Genomic DNA, 9125 nt, shown 5'->3' with positions numbered 1-9125 from the left:
CAGGAACAACTGCAGTTGCAAAATTCATGATTCTGATAGCCTGACAAGTAGACAAAAGAAACAGCAGCATAGAAGAAAGCCTATACAAATGACTGTGAGACAATTCATTCACATAGTAGGTACTTTTCTATTCTTCAAGAATTAGTTGCTGGTTTATGCATTTATCAGATTTTTTTTTTCCCCATTTAATTGAGGTTCTCAGTTACGCAGTTTTTCTGTAGAAGTCATGTATGGAAAGCTGTTGTGACTCTAATGGCAGCTTGGATGTCAGCTGTCCCCAGACCACTGCTGCTCTGGTTCTAGCACCTACAACAGCTTGAGCCCAGTTCTCCCTCTTTTATCTATGGGTGCCCAAACATACAATCCTGGATGGCAAAATGTAAAACAAAATGAACAAACAAACAAAAACCAAAACTAAATCAATTTGTCTGGGCAGGCAGAGACCTCCTCACCCCATAGACATAGAACAGATAAAAATGTTTTGATGAAGCCTTTTCACTTGGAAACATGGGGACAGAGGAACAGAATCACTTCATTAATTCCTGTCAGTTTTGCTAAATTGTCTCATTTTTCTGTTTCCCTTTAGGATCCTCCTATCACAAAATAAAATCCCAAGAGCTGCAGAGATACCCTTGTCTCCTCTCACTGCTTATATTATTGCCAACCTGAGAGAGAGTCTGGAACAGAGTAGTACTACACAGGCCATGGCTGGCTATACTACTTCAGCTTTGTGTGATGTTCATGGAAGTACACTGAAATGTTAACACACTATTTAGTCTTTGAATAATGAGTTAGGTGGTGGAGGCAAGAGTTTTCTCTGTCTTTCTCATCCCCACTGTCCCTCCTCTGGAGGGACTCCTCTGTACTGCAGCATCTCACTTTGGTCTTTTTTTTTTAAAGTGGGGCTGCAATCCTGGATGTGTTAGCAGGAACCTTGCCCATAAGGACAGTACCCAAGCACCAGATGATGCAGAAAACCTGCATTCCTCTGCAAGTTCTAGCACCTACCCCAGGGTAACACCTCCAGTATTGACATCCAGACCAGATTTGAGTCGTGAAGAGCTGCATTTCACCCTTTTCCTCACTCCAACAAAATAATAGAATCAAATGTACAGTCTTACGCAGTACTGCAGCACTTCTGAACTACACTAGCCCTGAGTAGGTATCACTGCTGGGTTGAACTTTATCTGTATAGGCAGGAGGTGCAGAACACGCATTTCTTTTGATTAAAATTACTACACACATTAAGGGACAATCTTGCAAGAGCTGTATTTAAGATGCTTCGGTTTAAGTCCTGCCTCACCTGCTCCGTTGCAGAGGCAGGAGGCTGACTGTTCTTACTGTCAGCGAGACAAATGATAGAGAAACTTCTGGATCCCCTGGATAATTTTTTTTAGCCTATCTTCATAGCATTCATCTCAGTTACTCTGTTCCTTAAAATCCCCAGAGGAGGTACATCAGGACAACGGGAGTAACAAAATAGGTTTCCCCTCTCAGCAAACACCAAAGTTTGCCTTCAAGTGTGAATTTATGAGGGGCAGCTTGTGAACCAGTAACTGAGTGACTGCTAGGACATGTTCCTGTTTTAGATGGTAATAAAATCCAAGGATGTCACCTGTATATCACACAACAAGTTTTAATGTCTATGGGATGAAAATACGGTTTAAACATCCAAGATATATATAAGCACTAAACTTTAGAAGAGGAAGTTGTAGACTCTATGCTTGCCTAGAATTACTGCTGCACTCTTATAGGCAGCAATCTGTTAATGATTAGCTAAGGGCTTTACGGTTAAAAATGTGTCACTATGTGTTGTAACTAAACATAGAAACATAAATACCCAGGAGTCAATCCACAAAGACTTAAAAGACCCTGCTTCAGTGAGGGCAGCAGCATGTATCACGGGTGTATGTATGGTATCCTGGAACCAAGAGTTTACAAAAAAAAGAGTTGACCTCATAGCTTGAGTACACCTTCAGCAGCTGGTGGAAGCCTGCGGGGAGCCTGTTCCTCAAGCTGCTGACTTCAGATGTTTCTTGCTGTAATTTCTCCCCCCTTTCTTCTGTCTGAATTACAATGTCTTTTAATTAAAACACCTGTTATCAGAAAGGACTTGTAAGGTGCCTTCTAGTCCACCTTCCTATTACTCCTGATAAGGCCATTCCTAGCCAGGTAAGGCCATTCCCATGGTAAGGCCATTCCCAGCCATGTTGCCTCCCGTACTTTATCCAGACTGGATATTCTGAGTAATGTTATTTCCACTGGAAGGAGCATAAAGACATAACACATATGTAGTTGTAGTAGGTCAGACTAGCAGCCCATCTCCCCAGGACCTGTTTGACAGTAGCCAAACAGCAAATGCCTAGGCAAGAGTCAAAGGGGACATGATACTTCCCCAGAATACTCACACATTTTGCAGCTCAGTGACTTCCTGGGCCAAAGCTATTTGTACTTGATAACCCATAGTGGATTATTTTTCCATGATGCATATCTGTGTTCTGCACCTGTGCAAGCTTTTCACATCCACAACCTCCTAGCAAAGAGATCTACATTTTATGACAAAAACTACTTGCTTGTTGGAACAGAGCAGATGCTGATCTCTTTTGATGCACTTTGTGCTTATGTTGGAAAAGGCAAAGAATTGTCATTTGCAAATCACCTTTTCCATACGTCTCAGGATTTTACAAGCCTTTGTCAGATCTCTCTTCAGCTATTTCTTTCCAAGGCTGATGAGCCCTATCTGACTTTGCTGCTTGTTATACAGAAGCTGCTCCATTGACCCTTCTCCAAACTTTCCCAGTCTACTTCATCCGTTCTGAGACCTGCATATGATTGAAGTGAGATGCACTAAGACTTAATAAGGTGGCCCCAGCATACTGTTTTCCTCTCCGCTCCTTTTCCAGTATGACCATTCTTAACACTCCATTTGCTTCTTTGATTATTACTCAGCCAGAACTGAGGAGTCCACTCAAGGACCCGTTCAGTCTTGAAGATATCATTTGTGATTAGTCAGAACCAACCATTTATTTTTTTCCTCTGCTCACTGTCTTTCAAACAACAGTTTATCCATGAAAGGAATGAACTTGGTGACAAACATCAGAAGCCACCTAGAAGCCTGAGCTGTCACTACAAACAGGATCTCCCTTATCCAAACACAGCCTAATGCCTTCAAAGAACTTCAGGAGGTTTGTAAAGTAGGATTTCTCTTTACAAAAGTCATGCTGACTCCTCAGTATATTCTGTTTTTCCTCCATTCTTTATTATTATTATTATTATTATTATTATTATTATTATTATTGAAGTACTGTTTCTAATAACAGGCTCAGTCAGCCTTTGCTAGTTGCTTGGATCTCCTCCAGAACCTTTAAAAAATGATTTTCACATCTGCTATCTTTCTAGGCCTCAGGGCCCAATACAGTTTTAAACAAGAGTTTGGGCACCATAGCCAGGACTTCATCTACTTCATCTATGAATTCTGGCAGAGCTCTTGGGATAATGTTATTCACTTGCACAAAGTTAGTAAGGTTTGTATGCTCTTGTGTCCCCTAGCTTCTTCTACAGGCACTTCAATATCAAACAGATCCTCTACAAGTCCCCCATAAATAAACAAACTCAGGAACCTTTTCAAGTTTCTTCCATAGTGAACACACTTTTTTTTTTTTTCCCCTGCCATGGCCTTACCTTTTTTTTTTTTTCCAGTGATTATCTATGGTCAGATTATCTGTGATTATCTGCAGTCATTCCTACTCTTGAAGTGTTTAAAAAAAGATTTCATAGAATCGTAGAATGGTTTGGTTGGAAGGGACCTTAAAGATCATCTATTTCCAACACCCCTGTCCTCACTTCCAGGGATGGGGCATCCACAGCCTGTCTGGACAACCTGTTCCGGTGCCTCACCACCTTCAGAATAAAGAATTTCCTCCTTATATCTAATCTGAACCTATCCTCTTTTAGTTTAAAGCCATGACTCATTGTCCCATCTCTACACTCCCTGACAAAGAGTCCCTCCCCAGCTTTCTTGTAGGCCCTCTTTAGGTACTGGAAGGCTGCTTTAAGGTCTCCCTGGAGCCTTCTCTTCTCCAGGCCAAACAACCCCAACTCCCTCAGCCTGTCTTTGTAGGAGTGGTGCTCCACAAAAAAAAAAAAAAAGGAAAATGCTTACATTGAAAATGCTGTTTACAAGGATGACCAGAAAAAACTCAAAAACAGAAGCCTAAAAGATTCCACAATAGTGACTGCACAAGTCAGGCAACTGAGATACTTCAGAAAATCCCATTAAGTATTTGCTGGTGTTTGATGATGCCTGAATGCCAATATGAAATTGGCCTTAAAATGCCAAGAAAGGACTCCTTATTGGGCAATGTAGGGATAGCATAAGGGGTAACAGTTTTAAGCTAAAAGAAGGGAGATTTAGACTAGACATTAGGAATAAATTCTTCACCATACAGGTGGTGAGACAGTGGAACTGGTTGCCCAGAGAAGCTGTGGATGCCCCATCCCCAGAGATGTTCAAGGCCAGGTTGGATGGGGCTTTGGGCAACCTGTTCTAGCAGGAGGTGTCCCTGCCTATGGCAGGGGGGTTGGAAGTGGGTGGTCTTTAAGGTCCCTTCCAACCCAAACCATTCTATGACTCTGTGATTCTATGCTTCAGAAAGAACTATCTGCTGAGTTACAGAGGTTCCCAAAGGAATCAAGAAATGATCATGGAGTATGACCTTACAGTCATCGTCTGGCTGGCTTTTCAGATGATATAACTATCAGTTAGGAGGGCACAGGACATAGTAAGCATGGGACCAGGATATTTTGTTTCCTGAAGTTCCTCAAAAACTAATGCTGGCCATGTGCAGAACAGCTGTACAGTATATTGCATTTGTGTATTTGTGAAATTGTTTTTTTTTCCATTCTATGAGCACTTGTCCATAGAATGCTGGTACTGAGCTAATTCAAAGCTGGTAGTGAATAACACATCATTTAAGGATGCTATGATGAAAGATGATGATTTTGCTGGAAAGTGTAGCAGGAAAATTTTCATTAGCTTTGATTGAATGCATGTAATACAAGAGCAAATAAACAGAGTGGCAACATCCTCTGCATTACTTCTCAACCATGGAGTTTTCAAAGGTTTATGTAGGAAAACAGCATGTGAAATCCAGTCAATTGAAATTCAGTGCAATGTACTTTTTAAAGTCAGACTTAAAAATGTGACCTTCAAATCACAGTTCTATTTTTAATTGTAATTACTTTTTAATGGGAAAAAGACTCACTTCATTTTGAGTCTTTCAAAATGTTTATTTGGATAATGTTGTTGCAACTAACTTGTATTTAACTGAAGTTAGTGAATTTGAATTAAGCCTAGGGGAGAATGGAAGTGAAAATAGTAATGTGTTTTAACACTATTTCAGAATAATCTTAGGTTAATTCTAAGGTAAATGTTTTAACTCTGATAATTTTCCCTCTTTCTGATTTAAATGAAAATCCAGCTGTATGATGGTAACTCAGTATTTGTATAGCCCACAGCATGATATTGTGCGATTAGTTCTGTAGAGTCCAAAAGAGTCCTTCCTACAAGTAACTTCAGCAGCTAAGGCATCTGAGGTAGCCTTGGTCCCAGTTCAGTGCCATCCCAAGAAGACTTCATCTGATCCACCAATGAAGAGGAGTGCCTGTAGGATTTAAATATGCATCTGGAAGTCTGTGATCCTATACTACTGGAGAAAATTGCCTGTAATGACAGCAACGTTCCCCTCCTTACAAATACTGTGGGAATTAATGTAGTTGCTATTACTTAGGACAAAAATCATGTCAGCAAAAGGAAGAAATCATGTCTATGGGGAATCCCTAGACCTGGAATATAAGGATACAAAAAATCAAGCTGTTTACTGACTAGTCACTTGACTCAGTAATGTACAAGTGTAGGCCAGTCATAATGGAGATCTCTGTACCCAACAGAACAGAGACAATCCACTGAAAATCTAGAGGAAATGATGGAATGACTGTGCCTGATCTGCATACATGATAAACCCAGTAACAGTTCAGAGGTTTTGCCTGTGTTCATTAAAACAAAAGATCATTAATTAGGTGGTAATGATATGTCACTGTCCTCATCATACAAATAAAGCTCAAAGAACACTGTTTATTATGACATGCTCTAAAAGTGTTGCTTCAACACAGATCATTCAAACAAGACTGTGAAACACAAGTATTATACTAATGGAAAGTAGAACTCACATACAAACCCCTGGAGAACAAATAGGAAAAAAAAGTCATTCAGTGTATTAAGAAATTTCTTGAATGTATTAAAATGAAGAGGGTGTCATGTATGCCAGACCCTCATGATGCAAGGTTGAAAGAAACAGATAAAGAGGATGGTGAAGGAGCAGGAAAGCAGAATGAGTGATGTTTTATTGCACTTGCTATCAGAAAGAAAAACACACAGGATGTTCTTATCCCAAGAGCACTTGCTTTGAAGCCATAATATGACATTAATGGAAGTGGAAGGTCCTTAAAAAGAGATTAGAGAACAGCCTGAGCAATTTAAATTGGATCTAAAAGACTGACAGAACCAGACAGTTCTTCACAGCATTCTACTAGCAATAAGAAGAGTGCTAATACAGCTGGATTACAATATACACCTAAAAATGCCACTGGCCTTGAATGACAAAGTCAGTATGCTACCTAATATTATTCCACAGCAATCACAACCCACATTACTAGTATACATGCAAGTATAATGCACGGCCAAGAGAGTGTCTGAAGTTTTCCTCTGTGTCAGCCCATGTAGGACATGCATCACTGCTCAAAGGGACACTCCAGAGGCAGCCTCTGATGGACTTGCAACAGGGGCCAAGGGAAGACAATAGCATAAACAGCAGAGGGATGTCCTCTGTAACCAGATTGGTTAACCTGACCTCAATCCCAAGAAAAACAATGGGAAAACAAGAGTTAGGGGTTCAGGATCAATTAATACAAAATTACAGGATAGACACATAATTGCTACCAGTCAATAAGGCTTTGAGAAATATGGATCTTGTTAATACAAGTTTGGTTGTCAAACACATCCCTTTGGAATTGAAATACCTAGGCTTTACATTTAATGTAAAGCATCCTTCCATAGATCAAGGTTTACCAACAGATTTCTAAAAGCGAACCATCCGTTCATAGCATCCTCGAGGCTCAGTAAACAACTCAGTGTTATCCAATATGTCCTTCAGTACTCTGGCAGCAAACACAGTGCTGCTGCCAGAACTGCCAAGTGCTGCTGGGAGAACTTGCAGAAAACAAATGGATTAATGTAACAGTAAATAACAACAAAGACAAATCATTCCCCCTAGGTTGCTCTCTCACATTGGGGTTTAGTGTGGTGAAATTCAGACTTACGTATCAAGGCATTAGAAATTCCAGCCACAGGCACAGAAAGGGTACCACATCCTGTAAAGCATTACAGGCAATTCATTGCAGCCTTTCCACCATGGTAAGGAAGGCTAATGTGACTTGTACATGTATAAATGAAGAAGTAATAAGTGTATGTAAATGTGGGACTTTTTATTTTTATTTATTTATTTTTTCCACTTCCACTGTCTGGCTGTGCTGAGGCTGTTATAGCAATACTGAAAATGTGTCAAAAAGGATGAGTAACTGGATAAGATACAGAAATAAACCAGAAAGAGTATCGTAGGACCTAAATTCACTCTGTTTAAATTACCAAGATAAGACTGAGGAATCATTTAATCAATGTGCATAAACACCTCATTGAAAGATATGATGGACTGTAAAATCTAATAGAGCAAGGCCAAGTAGAGACCAGTGGAACTAAAGGCTAGCTAAAAATTCAAACTAGAAATAAGACACAATCTGTGACAGGAGCTGTGACCTGCCATAGACCATACTAATAAAGAAAAAGCTCTGCTATGTAGCACATCTGCTGGGGATAATAAATCTTGTTCAACACAAGTATGCTGGCAAACATAGCCCTTCAGAAGTGAAATACCCAGGCTTTACATCTAATGTAAAGCATGCTTTAGATGGATCAAGATTACTCTCCTGAATGTGGTATACATTTACATGGTTTATTATACAAAGGATTATAAACTGCACATTTAGCAAGTGGCTCTATTTTAACATTTTTGAGGTTCCTATTAAGGTTTTGTCTCTGTACAGACAAAAGCGGCAGCACATGTACAGGGAGAGCTCATTGTCAGTGCTATTGGATGGTGCTCTGTAGAGTATTCTATATGCTTCTATCTGTAGCTAGAGCCACCATATGAAAGAACCAGTGTGGACACCTAGTCTATACCTGATGACATAGTTGCTTTGTTTTCCACTTTTAACGAACACAATATGAATTAACCCATTGCACACATGGGCCCAGGGAACTGTGTTTACTAATGGTGAAGAATCTATTGTCAGAAATCCTGACTGAGTAAATGATGCTTTAATGCTCTTGGGATGTCAACATACTGCACAGTAATTGTTATGGCAAAATATCTAAGAGCCTAAAATAGGGTTCTTTTTATTAATTTAAGTCTAAATTTAGTTCTAAGTAGTATATTGTGATTTGTCCAATTATTAAAGCTATTAGTAGAGCCAATAGTTATCCTACAAGCTCAGTGTTTATAGGTAGCATAATCCACATATAATATCTTGCATAATCGAAATCTGATTAAAGTGTCTCTTCTGGGAGGTGTTTAATGCCATCTTTACCCATCTCTGCAGAGATCTAATCAATATATGAGGCTCACTGCACCCATTTGCTGTCACTTTCCATTAACAACTCTTTATAGTCAGTCTATTCAAAGTCCCAACAGGATCTGAAACTGCCTCTATCTTCATAGCAATTCTTCCTGAACGACTAAGTTTCATATCAGCCTCAGTTAATACCTGTTTTGAAATTGTTTTGCTCTCTATACCACAAGGCAGTTGTTTTCAGTACACCATTTCAATTGTCCAACCGGCCTACGTAGTTCCACAGACACAAAAGTGATTAGATAAACGCTTGGGTTCAAAAGCCTGGAGGGATGTATATCATCTAAGGAAACACTCACTTCTTTAAAGCCTCGCAGAATCAATTGACACACAGCCAGACATACATAAATGCAAAGTTGGAAAAGGCACCAGTCCATTTTTAC

The 9125-nt window shown here is 39.7% G+C and overlaps 1 protein-coding gene across 7 annotated transcripts in view; it reads right to left on the bottom strand.

Annotated features, from left to right (window-relative positions):
• CASR (calcium sensing receptor) overlaps positions 1–9125 on the bottom strand; it is a 72417-nt gene that overhangs the window by 11602 nt on the left and 51690 nt on the right. The window lies entirely within an intron of this gene.

This window comes from Anser anser, assembly GCF_964211835.1.
Source record: "Anser anser genome assembly, chromosome: 1".
NCBI lineage: Eukaryota > Metazoa > Chordata > Aves > Anseriformes > Anatidae > Anser > Anser anser.
The sequence above is the reverse complement of the archived record's forward strand: the minus strand, read 5'-3'. Positions and strand labels throughout refer to the sequence as shown.